Source organism: Musa acuminata, unplaced genomic scaffold (assembly GCF_036884655.1).
Source record: "Musa acuminata AAA Group cultivar baxijiao unplaced genomic scaffold, Cavendish_Baxijiao_AAA HiC_scaffold_435, whole genome shotgun sequence".
In the NCBI taxonomy this organism is placed as follows: Eukaryota; Viridiplantae; Streptophyta; class Magnoliopsida; order Zingiberales; family Musaceae; genus Musa; species Musa acuminata.
This window is the reverse complement of record NW_027020682.1, coordinates 330,188-345,375: the sequence shown is the minus strand read 5'-3', so window position 1 is coordinate 345,375 and position 15,188 is coordinate 330,188. Positions and strand designations below refer to the sequence as shown.

The following is a 15,188-nucleotide window of genomic DNA, read 5'->3' as shown; positions in this document are numbered from 1 at the left end:
GTATACTTGTAAGCTATACGGGGTACTGCCTTATATACCGCTTTGGGGCAACCCTCACAACAACTAAGAGATCCATTCAAAGAACACGGGGACTAGTTTCAGTAACTCCCATATAGACTAGTTTCAGTAACTCCCATATATATATAGTATGGTGGAGACTCATTACTTCAATTGATATAATGAGAAATTCTTTCATTTGGAAAGTAGGAACCAATTCTTGCATTTGAAAGTAGGAACCCTTAGGTTAGGCAAAAAAAGATAGCGACAAAAGTATCCCTAAAGGTGAGTGGGGAGACTAATAGGAATGTATATAAACCAATGCTTCCATAGATTAGATCGTGGTTGACAATTCTAGCTTGACTGAACACCTATGAATTTGGGGCATCATTTACCCCCGATACCTATATCAATAGACAAATAGAATCAAAAGCCAAGAGTTCAAAGAAAAGATGTGAATAGAAGAGTGAATATCAATTAGGAAAGAGTTCTAGAAAAGATGGTGATTCAAGGCAAGATCTCTTCAGTACCCTAACCCTATGTCATAAGAGGCGAAAGATACCAGAGCAATGGCCATTCCTATCAGACAGACTACTTGTCTCTTTTGTAGTATGATCTCCAAGTTTGTGGAATGCTCCCAATTCCACTTTAGCATCTGGATCAATACCAGCTCTAAGGTCGGTCCTAGCCTTATGCGCTCGAAAAGGAAAGGAGGCCGATTTGCATGTCTAAAAGTGAACCCTTGCCTTGGACTGCTATGAAAAAGCCATTCGATTTCAATGTAGCCCGATCTCATTCAAGTAACCTAATTGGGCACCACGTCTAGCATATTTTAGCACAGTTGCAGGATCACTATAACTCACTCCATTTAGTTCGCCATCATAGAACTAACCAGTTACACCTACTTGTTCAACACTGAACTTGGATTCAGCCTTTCTAAAAGGAGGATCTGCTCTCCCAATTCCGTCTCCATCTACCAAAACTCACTACTGGAAATGTTTCCAAATAGGCTGACGTACAAAAAGCTCTAGCCCTTCCTTATCTCTAAAGACGGGAGTCGGTGTCCTAACCATCCAACTGCTATTCCATCCCCGTTGTCCATTTACCCTGCTCTTAAGAATCCCCCTTTTGCCGGATTATTACCAATGTCATAATCAAAAGCTAATTGATCGTTGAGACCAAGCTTCCAAGAAACTATTATTATTTGGGGGCGCTAACTCTTCTATATATTGATTTATTGCGGAAAGTCTCCCGGATCCACTGATTACGAGTGGGACCAAAGAATGAGATTGGTGTAGTTGCTGAACCATACCACATAGTTCCAGCAACAACGAAAGCAGCAGCAAAAAAACAGCAGCGAGAGACTACTGGAAAAGTACAATTTCAATATATTGGCCCATACGTAATCCTTAGTATAGACCTTGAGACACTAAGATGGAATAAGCCTCCGCCAAATGTACCCGCAGCAATCTGATGAGAGGCAATTCCTCCGGGACCAAAAGAAAGGAGAAAAGCCTTCTGCGCCCCACGCTGGATTGAAAGGTTTGACTTCTCCTGTTAGTCCATAAGGATATGACACCCATATATCTCAGTCAGGACCATACAAACCTGTTACATGAAATGCACCAAAGCCCACCCTGAGAGAAAGAAAGAAATTCATTCTAAAGATCTTCGGCAAATAAAAAGATGTTGCCCGTACGTGTTCATCACAGAATATTGATAGGTACCAATACACCCAATGCCAGATAGCAGCCAAGAAGCACTAGCCAGAAAACACAAAGCCCCCTTACTAACTCCAACGGGATTCGCCTCCTGAAAGACGAAAACCACCCTTCAGAATTGGTTATTCCTAAATTGGTTATTAAGAGTATACCGAACATACCTTGTCTCCACATTGGATCAAGAGCGGGGTAAGAGGGAGCAAATACCGCTTATTCGTAGAAAGCCGAATATTGATAGCCCGGCAACAAAGGGCGCATTATATGGGCAGAAAGCAATCGACCGGGATCATTCAATACACACGAAAGTATGAACACGATACCATGGAAAAAGACCCCTTTCTCAAAGAAAAATGGACACATGTCACTTTCTTTTATCGCATTGGAAAAGACTATACTATGTGGATAACCTTTTCCGTGGATTCGTATGTATGAGAAAGGATGCAAATGGAGTTATTCTGTTCCTAATAAAGGAAAAACCATTATGCTCGTAAGAATAAAGAGAAACAGATCTATTCTATACCCGCTAAAAGTACCAATACGCAATGGGAGGATTAGTTCTACTTTCGGGAAACGAATGCATAGAGACTTTTGAGTTGATTATTCCTACAACGTAAGTTTCCATTTGTCTTTATTCATTCTGTCTTACTATAGAAACCCACCCTCCTAATATTGTTTAATAAGAGAGAGAGAGCCTAATATTGTTTAATAAGATATATATATATATAAGTATATTCAAAAACCATGAAAGAAAAAGGGATGAAGACGGAGAAAGCCATTGTGACGTTTCCATATGAAAGTCCAGTATAGTACTCTTATCTTTCATTTCATGCCGTTCCATAAGTACGTACCTTTTCGGAGTCCTGGAGAGGAAGATGAAGTTTGGATTGATGTATAGTGCTACTTTTCTGGGTCATATGGAATTTCCCCGTTCTCTCCCTCGATAGAGATATCCTATCTTTCGCCCAAGCCAAGAAAGGTGGTTTCTCGAGCAATTATAGAGTGTCATGTGAAGTTACTTAATGTTAGAATATGTACATTAGATTCATCTAGTGCAATAGAAGAGAGTGCGCATAGTTGTATGGAAGCATAGTAACATAACTCCTTCTCTTAGGGTTAGGGAACAACATTTCATTTCTAGGGTCATTCCTTCTCTTAGGGTTAGGGAACAACATCTCAGAAATAGCTTAGGGTTAGTAGGGACACATAATAGAAGAAAGAGGGTCACAACACAGCTTACTGCACTGAACGAACTGAATGGAATCTCTCATACATAGAAGCATGTAAACAAACAGCGCCCAAACCATAAGCATCTTTCCTGTAGTGCGCCCGCATCTTAGAAAAACAGCCATCTTAGTGCCCGCCTCAGCCTTCCCTTTCGCTATATTGACTATTACTTGACTATATTTCCTATTACTTAATTAGTGGTTAGGGCTTTCGGTCTGGAATACTAAAGTCCCCCACAATCCGTTAGGCTGTGTGAAATGAAAGGGATGAATTATCAGGCTGCCACACATCATGTAGTTTACGATTCTCTTCGGGTTGAGGGAGCTCTGCAACATAATAATCAGCAATAGATACTTAATCAAACTCCTCTACACCAGCCCATGCAAACAGAAGGCTTCCAATCCGTCTTATCAAAATGGGCCAATAAGAGGCAACGAAGGATTAGATGGGATCTCCTCGAAGATAAGAAAGGTTGGCTAGGCAATCCCTGCAGCATGATTTATATCCAATATGATTTCTTAGTCCATTAATGCAGCTACTCTACTGTAACATTATAGGTCTTCTTATTAAATAAGTTTATTCAAGATCTCAATCGCGAGGTGATTCTACGGATTTCTTAGGTTTTTTCCAGCACGTTTGGAGACTTCAATGCAGTCCTAACACAAGAAGAAAGGGTTGTAATCTCTTCAATCGAGTTTCCGCGAATGAGTTTCATGATGTCATTTCAAACAAGAACCTGATTGTTCTCTCTATTCCTTAGGGCTTTCTCTTGGTCTAATAATCATGGTGGCAAATATCTGGGCGCTTCTTCTTGATAGAGGCTTTGTGAACTCATCATGGATTCATGCCAATTGGGTCTCTATACGGATTCCTAGATATGCATCTGATCACAGTCCACTTTTTGTTGCTTCTCAAGCGGTACCAAAGCTCAAAAAGATCCCCTCTTTCCCGCTTATGAGGTTTGGGGTAGAACATCCAGATCGAATTTCCGTTTGGGGTAGAACATCCGGATCTTATTTCAGTTGTCAGACAGTAATGGGATCCGCCCTTGTTTGAGCTCACCTAAGTCATGGGATAAGTTTGGGCTCACCTATTATTAGAGTGCTCAGCAAACAAACAAATAATATGAAAGAGAGTATTTCCAACTTGCTTGGGCGGGCGGGGATATATATGAATTCTAAGCAGCACTTGAAACAGAAGTGGCAGATGTGCAAGAATGGGTAGTTTTTCTAGTTAATGTGACTGATGAGCAAGAATGGGTTGGTAGTTTCTAGTTAATGTGACTGATGACATCAATTATGGGAGATAAAGAAGAAATCTGCAGGGCGCACATATGCTGATCTATCTTGCTGCTTGCTGAGCACATATGCTGATCCTTCTTTTTGCTTGCTTTCGTTTGAGACCCCCCCAGTAAATTAGTCAAGTTTTGTGGATTCCACAGAGAATATAGAATGTGTCCATGTGCTACTTTCCAATGAAAGGCAGGGAAAAGGAGCCGCTACATTTAGCCATATTTTCACAAACACAAATGCGGATGGATTGATTAGAGCATCATATTCATCCATCCCTGAAATTCATTAATTATAGTGGGGAAGGAACTGTGGGGAAGGAACTTCTGGTCTACCTCGCACAATGAGCCTGTCTACTAGAATAAAGGAATTAGCGCAGGACTGCTATGCAATTGATAGGATTCAAAGAGGCGGAAGTGAAGAGGATTCAAAGAGGCGGAAGTGAAGTATGATGAAAGCTGTCTTGTCTCTATGCCATCAATCTCGGCTCGGTACTGAAAGATACGTGATAACCACAGTTTTCAACAACAGATGAAGGGTCTTTTTCTCTTGTTGAAATAGTTTGATCTCTGCTGTTTATTATATTCGGGGGATACTGGTGCAATGGTGCCGAGGCTCTCAGGGTTCTGCCCCCGGAGCAGGTCATGTAAGCTCCATCACAGCCAAGCCCATATAGCATGAGTCATAATAGAAAGGCATTGGATCAGAATCTTTCAGGGATAATAATGGACCATATTGAAATGCGGATACTCTCTGGTGGCCTTTCTTCCCCTCCAAAGGGTTCGTTTTGCTAATTACTAGAACTATGCTTATTGAACTATAAAGCAGCTTTCTTTGTTTGAAGTTAGCATTGTATCCTTATACTAGTGAAAAACCCCACTTATCCATATCATTTTGGAAATAGGCTTTGTTCCATTGATGCATATTAATAGATATTGAGACTCTTGTAATAGATATGGAGACTCTTGCTTTATTTTCGATATTGATACTATGGATTTGATTCTTTGTTGGCAGTGCTTAGCTTAGCATAGTCATAATCTTAGCCATCTTAGCATGGATCACTTCACAGGAACAAGGGATCATTCTGCATTATCAAGCAAGAGTTTTGGTGCTTCAATTCCCGACCTTTCCATTGCTTAGTCCTTTTTGTGATCAAATGGATATCTCGCCCCTGATGTGTAAGAAGCGCTTTAGAGAAAAGTGAAGTAATGATTCAAAACATAAGAGATCAACTTATTTGGCCAACCAATCAAAGAGAAGATTGTGGACTACCCTTAAACTGAGCGCTTTCAATCTTATGTAGCTAGCTAGCCTAATGTAGCTAGCCTTGTATAATAAGACTTGGACTTTGTTTGGGGTTAATAAAGGATGTGAAACTGAAACTCCTAGCCGCCAGGAGAGCTCCACGGTGATCATGGGCGACAGAAGATGCCTCCACCTTGGCTTTCTTAATTAATATACTACTGAAGATTCATATGAAACTAATATAATTGATGGATATTCATTCAGTGAGACTTTCCTCTTGAAGAAATATGGAATGAGAAGTTGATTCGAGAGAGTACGAAACATCGGTGAAAAGATTGAGTGGGCTCACAAAGAACCCGGAATTTGGTTATGGATGAATAAAGAGAAAGTATGGATTAAGAAAGTATGAAGAACCGGGAGGTGGACATAGTACTGGAGAGAAAGCGCCTATTGGAGGTGGACATAGTACTGGATAGAAAGCCTATCGTCTCTATGCCTGCGGAAGTCAGCTATTCATTTCCTGGTTGGATAGAACCTGGAGTGGGAGATGGGGTCGGATTCTATTAGTTGACTAAGCATAAAATGATACTTTTCAATGAAATGAGAAAAGACTTCTTTATAATGATCAAAGAGAAAATACTTTGTAATGAGAAAAGACTTCTAAATGAGAAAAGAGAAATGAGTTGGTACCGGCCTTTTCCTTTTATACTAGTTGGTACCGGCCTTTTCCTTTTATACTAAATAATGAGAAATGAGTTGGTACCGGCCTTTTCCTTTGAGAATCAAACATCTATTCTATAACAAACTAATGTGGAATTCCTCGTCTCGTGCATAAGCGGGCATGTGAAGGAAGCTGCTTTGCTAGCTTGTTTCGGGCGAACACTCGTTTATACAGGGCATAGTTGTCCTGCTCGTCGCTACGATCCCAATCACGATCTGATAGTGACATTCACATATAAGAAGATGGATTCGTTCGCGAAAGAAAGCAAATCCAAAGGGGGATTGATTTAGAGCCAGATATGACGTAGTAGAGTAGAGCCCCGTGCACACATTAGGAAAGAATTATGCGAAAAAGGCTGCTTCCGGTAGGCAAACAGTAAGATCCCACTATATCATATAATATCATATAATATAATATAAATAATAGAATAAGTTGAGAGTAATAGATATGAGAAAATGGAGATATATAATAGAATAGAAGTAATGGATATGAGAGTAATAGATATGAGAAAATGGAGATATATAATAGAATAGAAGAGAAAATGTAGCAGGTATAAGGAAGGGGAAATAGGGTAAGCCGGTCGAAAGCACTTCCTCCTAGTAGTCTTTTCCGCTTCAGTTAGGAGTTTCAGATGTTCAGTCATGCTTCACTTGGAAAAGGAAGGGGCTAACCCTTATCGAGCACAGGATAGGCAATTGAGCTAGCCTATTCATTATGGGGAATCCATGCTCCGGGTCTAATCGAGCTTACCTCCTCTAGCTTTCTCCTTAGGGCTTTCTCTCGTTAAGCCAAAGACGCCCCAAGACAAAGGTACTATTGTTGGGAAGGGGACATTCTAAATGGAATAGAACCTGGCTTACGGAGCCGTGAGAAGATTAGCTTCTTTCTTGCTTTCAAGTGGTGGCTTCTATGCACCAACGCAGACTCAAAGTGCTCCCCGAACCGTGCAATAAAGTAACCCATCATACGGCAGGCTATCAAACCCAGGGGACTTTGTCAAAGCGCTTGATCCTTTGCACTTACCCCAATCACCAGCCTATCCTCTCTCTTTATGGGGCTCTAGCGGGAATAAATACAAATTAGCGTTTTGAACATAGGCGTAAGGAAGATCACATTAATTCTTTCTCATCTGCTGGATCAGGTTCAGTGAGAAAGTAATCCCTTGTTTACAGAGCCAGAGCCACAAGCGCGCTAAAGTATCCTCTAGCGAAGAAAAGCCCAGCACGCACCTTTCATTGACCATGATCCTGAGTCTGTCCCGAACCTTTTGAAATTGGGGCCCTATTACTGATTCAATAGCAAGCATAAAAGAGCTAACCAGCAGCTAACCCATCTGCTCTGCCCGTATTTCCTATGCCTCTGTCGTGTCGGTAACTTCTTAATGAACGGGGCAAACTTTCATGAACAAGGGCTCTTAACTATACCTACCGTCTTTTCCTTCTAAAGCTCCCGTTAGCACAACATTAGGTGCTTGCGTTAATGTTGCTTGTTTGCTTGTTGAATAAAATAATCCGGGTTTTTCTAGTTTTGCATATGTGGGAGGAAGGCTAGATTCAGTAGTTGATAAATAAGACTCCCTCGAGTCCCATCTTTCAAGAAAAAGGAAGAAGGCTTGGCTATCGCTCATTACCATCCTTGCTCGAGCCCCGGCCCGGATAATATGCTCATTCTAATTCATTGGAGAACTAAGTGTGCTATATCGTAACAAGGATTCAGACTTGCTATTCGGATTCTTGTATAAATACTATTCAATATGTGGGAGTATCATTCTGACTTTCTAGTTTACCGCTAACGGAGTTTAGAGTTGCTCTTAAATAAAGGAGGCGAGGCGAGAAGAGGTTGATCGGGATCTTGATCATCCTACTCAGCTTGTTATCAGAGATCAAATCAGAGATGCACTAGATAAGACCGTAGTTCACTATTAGATAGAAATAAAGGATTGAAGAATGTAGTTGCCCGGTTGACATCCCCTTTAAGTAGTTGTCCAGTTGCATCAAAGCCCGTACCTGATCTAGCTCCTGCTGATTCAGAAGAGCAGCCCTTTAGCTTTATTAGCTCGCTACCGTTTGAACTCAGGCTCCCGAAAGCTGGAATTGTAATAACATTTGAGCGCCTGACGCGCACAGCATCTTATCAGTATTCCTCACCTGGAACTGGTCGACAAGGAAAGGAGCTATAGGAACTACACTTAGCACATAAATACATTCTAGCCTCTTCTTCTTAGTATTATATGACTCTGAAACTAATTGACTTATGGCTTCAAAACCTCTTGAACTCTACTTGAAACAGCATCTGATCTGGTCGCCTTAACAGCGGATTCTTATTCTCTTGGAGACTCTCCTCGAACTCAATATTCTTCTACTTCTTCAGATCCTAGAACTGGAACAGGTATTCAATGAGAGTACTTTGTTTGAGCTCCAGCCTACAACACCGATCCGTTACATGGGGATGAGCATTCCATTCTCTATTTTCTCCATTTCTATAGATAGGGATTCAAGTATAACATCGATTCTTCTCTTTCTAATAGGATCACACAATCACCTCTATCGTCGCCAACAACAACAACTGTCACTGGAACTACTCCTTCTCTTGCCGACCTTACCTCTACATGAAGTTAATCGTTGGGGAACCTATGCGTTAAGTAATCAAACTGGGATTCTAGCAAGTCAGAAAACAAGTAGTATAACCTAGTAAGAAAACAGACAATATGATTGGCTTTAACCTTGACCGACAATATGATTGGCTTTAACCTTGACCTTAGTTGTATACGAGAATGTCCTTCTTTAACGGTAAGTAGTGAAGTAGATTGATTTCTAGTGAAAGTAGCCGACTTGTTTTGTTCAACAGAACCACTTGCTGCTGAAGACCCTTATTCTTATCCAACTTATGATCTTGTAACTGCTTAATCTCGGCACCCCGAAACTCGAAGTTATGGTTCGCCCTGGTCCACAAAAGTGGATTCTAGACCATCCATGTGCTTAAGAGATTCCATTGAATTCCGCACTTAAAGGATAGTTCGGGGCATAAGAGAGTACTGTTGAAACGCGTTGTCCTGAAGCAGATGACAGATCAGAAGCCTTCATTTCATCTTTGCTTTGAGTTGAAAGATCCGGATCAGAAGAAGGAGACGGAGTTGGAGCAGAATATGGATCAGAAGCGGGTGAGTTCAATCTCTTATTGGAATACGAGTAATCAGTATTTTGAGCTACAGTGAGCTACACCGGTACAATTAGGCTCTTTTCTTTCCCGCCTTACCCTTTAGTAACGGTGTTTGGTTACTTTCTTCGTACAGCACTGTCCACGACAACTACATCTCATTCCATCTTGTAGGGAAATTCAATAGAACCAAGCAATGGTGCAGGCGCAATATAAGAGAAGAGTACTCGCAAGGCCAGCCAAGAACGGAACAACTATCCTTTATTCTTCCTCAAACTATACTTGCAGTTACGAACTTAACTTCACTTTATGAACGAGAACGTTTCACAGCTGACTTTGTTCGTTTAACAGCGGACTTTGTTTGGTACTTATTGCTTGAGCCTCTGATTCTGTAATTACCTGTTTCCATAGGAGACTCCCTTCCCGTTAGCTTAGAGTCAACAAAACAAATACCCTCTTGAGAGCTTAGCGCCCGAACTCTACTGGATTTCTGAAGATTGTTCCGTTCTAGTTACTTGTCTACGTGTTCCAGTTTTTCTAGGATCAGGAAGAAGTTTCAAGAGAAGCACAGAATCAACTATTGGCTTTGAAGCTCCCGTTCCAGAAGTCAAGTTTTTCGCGTTCGAAAGAATAAGGGTTGACAGCTTTCCCGAGTCGAGTAGTGGTCGATAGAGATAGGTTGGTGCTAAGAGAAGCGAACACCAAACAAAGGACTTGGTTATAAGGAGAAGGGCCCAGCCCAAGTCTTTTCTTCCATTAATGATGAAGACAGTACAAGTCCAGACCCAACTATAACAAGTGCATCAGGGAAATCTCATTCAGCGCAAACGAGCAACCAAAAATGCAGTTCGAGTGTAGTCTACTAGATCAGAAGCCTCAGCCGAATCAAATGCCCAAGATAGAATAGAAGCGGAATGCCCAGATGAAGCAGAAGCCGTGCTCAAGTAATTTACTAACAGAAGTATGGGGATAGCAGGAAGTTGCCAATCAATCTTCTTATGCAGGATGGAAGAGAGAAAGAAGCTTTGGGCCGGGCAATAAGAAAGGAAAGGTGCGCGTGTCATAAGCGAGATAGATTTATATTCCACAATAAGTGCTTGTTTTGGTAAGTCGAGGAGAGAATCAGAGACTATACTGCCCTTACTAGAGTGAGCGGGTGCATTAGCTTACTCTTGGGGTCTGTTTGTTAGCTTACTTGAGAACGGTGCCGGTGCCTCCGCCTCGAGTCGAGGGTTCGCCTGCTGCCCCCCACCCACACCACAATATGATATTATTAAGAGAACAAGCGTAGGCTTCGCCCTATAGTGTTAGTGAGTTTCGTTCTTGGTTTCGCAGTCAAAGAAGGAATGGAATGGAATCTTACCCGCTTGCTGCTGACTTTAGAACCGCTTCCAACCTCTGATTCACCGATATACCTAACTGCGTCTTCTAAAAACTCATATTCCATAGACATATACCTATACTGTGCTTCATAAGGCAATAATGAAAGTCCAAGTAAAGTCAACAAAGGATTGAATCTCGTTAGCGCCTTGTCAAACTCAGAATTGATTGAATCCCTAACCTCGCAATCAACTCGTCTTAGCGCCGGACACATAACTTACTCATAACTCTACATTGAAGACAATCCCATTGAAACTCGTAGACACCTACTGTCCAATGAATGCATTTGTAGCCTGCCTTAAAATAAGGACTAGTTGGGCCTGTCCTGTCCGATCCGATCCTGTCTGAATCATTAAAGGAATCTATCGAGTATCGAGTACGCGTTGATAAAGACACAAAACCAGAAGAGTTCATTTGAAACTTCCCCTCCTGCCCTTCTCCTCCGTAGTTGTATTTGCAACAGGTGTGAAAGCCTAAACTACAAGATCCACATTAGCAATAAGATCCGCAAGAGGGCGAGAAGCATAGGTCAGAGCAAGAGACTAAGTGGATAGAGAGGTGTTTCTTCAGTGCAAGAAGATGGATGAAACAGATGGAGAAACCTTTCCTAAGTGAAGTGGGTGGTGCTTTGCTTAACCGAGTCAGTAGTGCTTGTTTGGCTTCACCGAGTTTTAGAGTTAGTTGTGGTGGGGAAATCCTCTAGTATGGTATGGTCCAAAGCAGCAAGTGGGGAGGCTCCAACAGAAGTACTCCATAACGGGTATTCGAATATAATAATGGGTACTCTATATAGAGGCAAGCTCAAAGACAAGAGCGATAGACTCAACCAAACAAGTCAAGATCCGAATCAGTAGTGACTGTATTGGAGGCAGAGTTGTCAGGTTCGGTGTCAGTAAGGAAAGTCCTTAGTATTGGTTCAAGTTTCATTGGTGGTGAGTGGTTCTATTCTCTTATTAGTCGTTTTCTTCCCTGAGCAGTGTTCTAGTACTGTTTGCCTGTAGCTCAATTCTCTTATGAGTAAGCAGTGGTTCCAGTCTCTTAGTGCACTAGTGGATTCCGTATGTCAATGTTTAAGTCGATTAGTTAACTACAGAGTGCTATAAGGGAAAGAATTTCAGAATCAAAGGAACAGCTATAAGAGTCAAAGTCGGAAGTAAGATTGACTGTCTGATGAGTAAGATTGACTACCTGCCTCCAGGTTCTATATTCGGGTTCTTATACCTAATGTTCTGATACCTAATGTTCTGATACCTAATACTCATTCTTATATCTATATGCGCTAGGGCATACCCTAATCTATGTTTCCCAGTTCGATTCCTCTTAGTAGTAGTATAGGTTTTCAATAGGATCCAAGGAAGTAGCATTGGACCAGTTGGTCTAAGCCAGTAGACACGTAATAAGGAATTAAGTGAGCAATACGGAGAATAGAAGCAAGGGGAGGAAGACTCCTCTGTCTATGGTAAGGGGCCAAGCAAGTCCTTAAGTTAATGCTTTTGTGCTAGTGTTGTCGGTTCATAATCAGAAAGTGAAGTTATTGTGTGAAAGTAAGATGCAATCGGGTCTTCAAATTCCAGTGTAGTTATTTTGGTTGTCTTAGAAGCAAGTGTTTTGTTCTGTTCGCCCAGTCCCCTCACTTGAGAACTTGCTCCGGGCGGGAGGGACGGTTTAAAGTGTTGTCTAAGTGATTAGCTTTCCCGAGGCGAGTAGTGGTCGGTATGCTATTAACGGAGTAACACAGAGGTCTTAAAACGCCGGACACAGGACTCAAAGAAAGGACTAGTAATAACATATAACTACAATACTATACTCGCCCCTTATAGTACTGGGTTCTTCATAGCCTGATACTCACTGTTTTCATTCAAATAGACACCGATACTGACTAGAAGGGCCCAGACTATCCAGGCTATTCTCCACGACCTACGTAAATTAGACGACTTGTACCATTTCTCACTTAAGCCAAGCAGAAACACAAGCAGGTAGGGAGCCCTGAACCATAAAGATGTTAGGATCAAATGCATTATAAAGACTGTTTCCTAGTTTCATGGGAAATACTTAGAAAAACATCTCAATATTAGAAATAAAGCATTTCAAGCCTATAAAACAGAGGCGTCTCCTTGTGAATAAGTGGAATCCCTAATGGAATTTGATGTAGGTGATTCTGCTGCTTTTACTTAATTCGCTCTAGCTCCTTGTCATAGAGAATGGGCTTGTCCCGCTGTAGCTCTTTAGTTGAGTGAGTTACGGCGGTGCGAGTCTCGTCTAGATGTTGGTAATTCCCAGAAGAAGAGGATTGATCTGCGCGTAAGGAGTTTGCTTAGAGCGCTTACGGGAAGAGAGTTATTGCCCACGAAAGCGGGAAGAGAGTTATTGCCCACGAAAGATAAGAAATGGGGTCGCTTTACACAGGTCCAATATCAAATCAAATAAGACAAGACGTCGCGGAGATAGATAAGTTATTGGCTCTAAGTCTATGAGAGAAGTTATTGTTTCACTTACATTAGATAGAATGAATGGGGTAACCAAGAATAGGATATTGCTTACGGAGTGGGCCAAGTCGTCTAAGTAAGGATGCAGACGCAAGACGTTCAGCAAGTTTAGTGAAGGGAAGAAAAGAATCTAGTACTCGTTTTTATGCCCTAAGTCCACAAGAGAGGAGAGGCGCACAGACAATTCATGTCAGAGAGGGGATTGTTTCAATTCAGTATTGACTGGATCTGCGCTCACCTTACTCCGTTTCAATTACTGCTTGTTCAGGATCAGAGTAAGAGGAAAGTGTAGTTCAAGGATAGTTTGTGGGAGAAGAGGTCAAGTACAAAAGCTTTAGGTTATAAAGTACAGGACCAGGACCTGTATAGGAGTGAGCTGAGCGGGTAAAGTTCTGGTAAAGAATCCATTGGCTACGCGGGTTGTTGGGAATGAGAGAGTACAGGCACAGAATACGGATCGGAATAAAGATCGCCTTAGCACTGAGACTTGTTACGTCAGCATCTGTAGAGTTAGCATCCACATCCACAGAGTCAGTCCGCATCAGTAAGTTCAGAAGCCAGGGAATAAATAGCAGAGTAATTAGAGTCCGGAATTATGGTTGAAGTTGCAAGATCCGTGATTGGCTTTCCCTTAGTTGTCGGTTAAGCAATGATATAGTTATTGGCTTAGAGTATCTTTCTGTTCTTGTTGAAGACCGAGTGGAATCAGTGTGGTCGACCAGATCAGATGTTGTGCTAACGGTTTCAGTACTTACTAATGCACCCGTTCCGAGAGGGAATAGAGGTTTTATCTGAAGCGCGGGGAGTAGAGAATCACCTGGAAAGCTGGGTGTTGGCGAAAGTGTATCTACCACATTAACTCGATCTGCGGGTCTGGAAACCTACTCTTCTTAGAATGCACTAAATCTATGCCTCTCCTCTAAAGTATATTGTCTTCCCCTTGTCGGCTTGGTGGCTTTAACACCTTACTTGATAACTGCATCTTTTCTTGTAAATTCCACTCAAACATACCCGTGGCAACCGTACACTCCTTCTCCATTCAGAGACTAAGATTCCATTAATGCTTCACCTCTTTCTCCTCCTACTCTTAAACGATCTCTCTCTCTCTTATTGCCCTTGCTTGAAGATACTATACTGATTATGGCTTAAAAGCTAGTATACTCGTATCGGTAGTCGCTTTTCTGCTTGTCTCTTCTACTTATGCTTTAGTTTTCTTTTCTTTGCTTGTTGTGATCTGAAGAAGGCTTCTTTCCTCGGCTTTTCACTTCATCTTTCTCTTCTATTAGTTTCACCCAGGGTCCACTTTTCCACTTTCTACTTATGTTCTATTGGTGTTGTGGGCCTGTGAGACTTACAATAGTGTGCACTATTCCTTAATTTCTGCAAACTCCACTACTGACTCTCGCTCTCGACTCTCGCCCTCAGGATGCATTAGCTTCTCCCCTCATTAAGAGTAGCATTTCTTTGTAAGAGTAAGAGTAGCATTTCTTTCCACTTCGCCGACAAACTTCACGTAAGCACTTCGAAACTCCCATAAGCTACAGCGGAGCTTCAAAAGCAATAAGTGAGTGAGCACTCAGGTTACTTAATTACATAATGATACTGGGTGCGTGCCCTTCTCATATTACTAGCGAGTTCACCCTTTTACTAGTTGGAGTTAGGTTACCTCAATTCTATACTAGTTGGAAGTTAGGTTACCTCAATTCTCCTCTTTTTCACTAGATTCTATTGCTATGGCTATCTCAATTCAATTCAAACAAGAAACATGTAGTCTTATTGAATAAGCAACAGTGAGCTCACTAACGCACAAGGTCTTTTCGAAAGCAATGGAAAGTAGAACTCTACTCGCTAACAAGCAATGGCAACTTGAGTCTAGGGTTCAGTGCTGGGCTTTCCCTTGTGGTGGTCCAAGCATTAAGGTTAAGGAAGCTGTAAACCAACTCGACAAGTAGGCAAGCAGAAAAGTCAC

The 15,188-nt window shown here is 41.7% G+C and overlaps 1 long non-coding RNA gene across 1 annotated transcript; it reads right to left on the bottom strand.

Moving 5' to 3' along the window:
* Positions 1-5,488: 5,488 nt before the first annotated feature.
* Positions 5,489-6,812, bottom strand: LOC135659143 (uncharacterized). The gene is made up of 2 exons (XR_010505804.1): positions 6,244-6,812; positions 5,489-6,170 (listed from the first exon to the last, which is right to left on the bottom strand). It is a non-coding gene; the product is annotated as an uncharacterized LOC135659143 (long non-coding RNA).
* Positions 6,813-15,188: the final 8,376 nt, after the last annotated feature.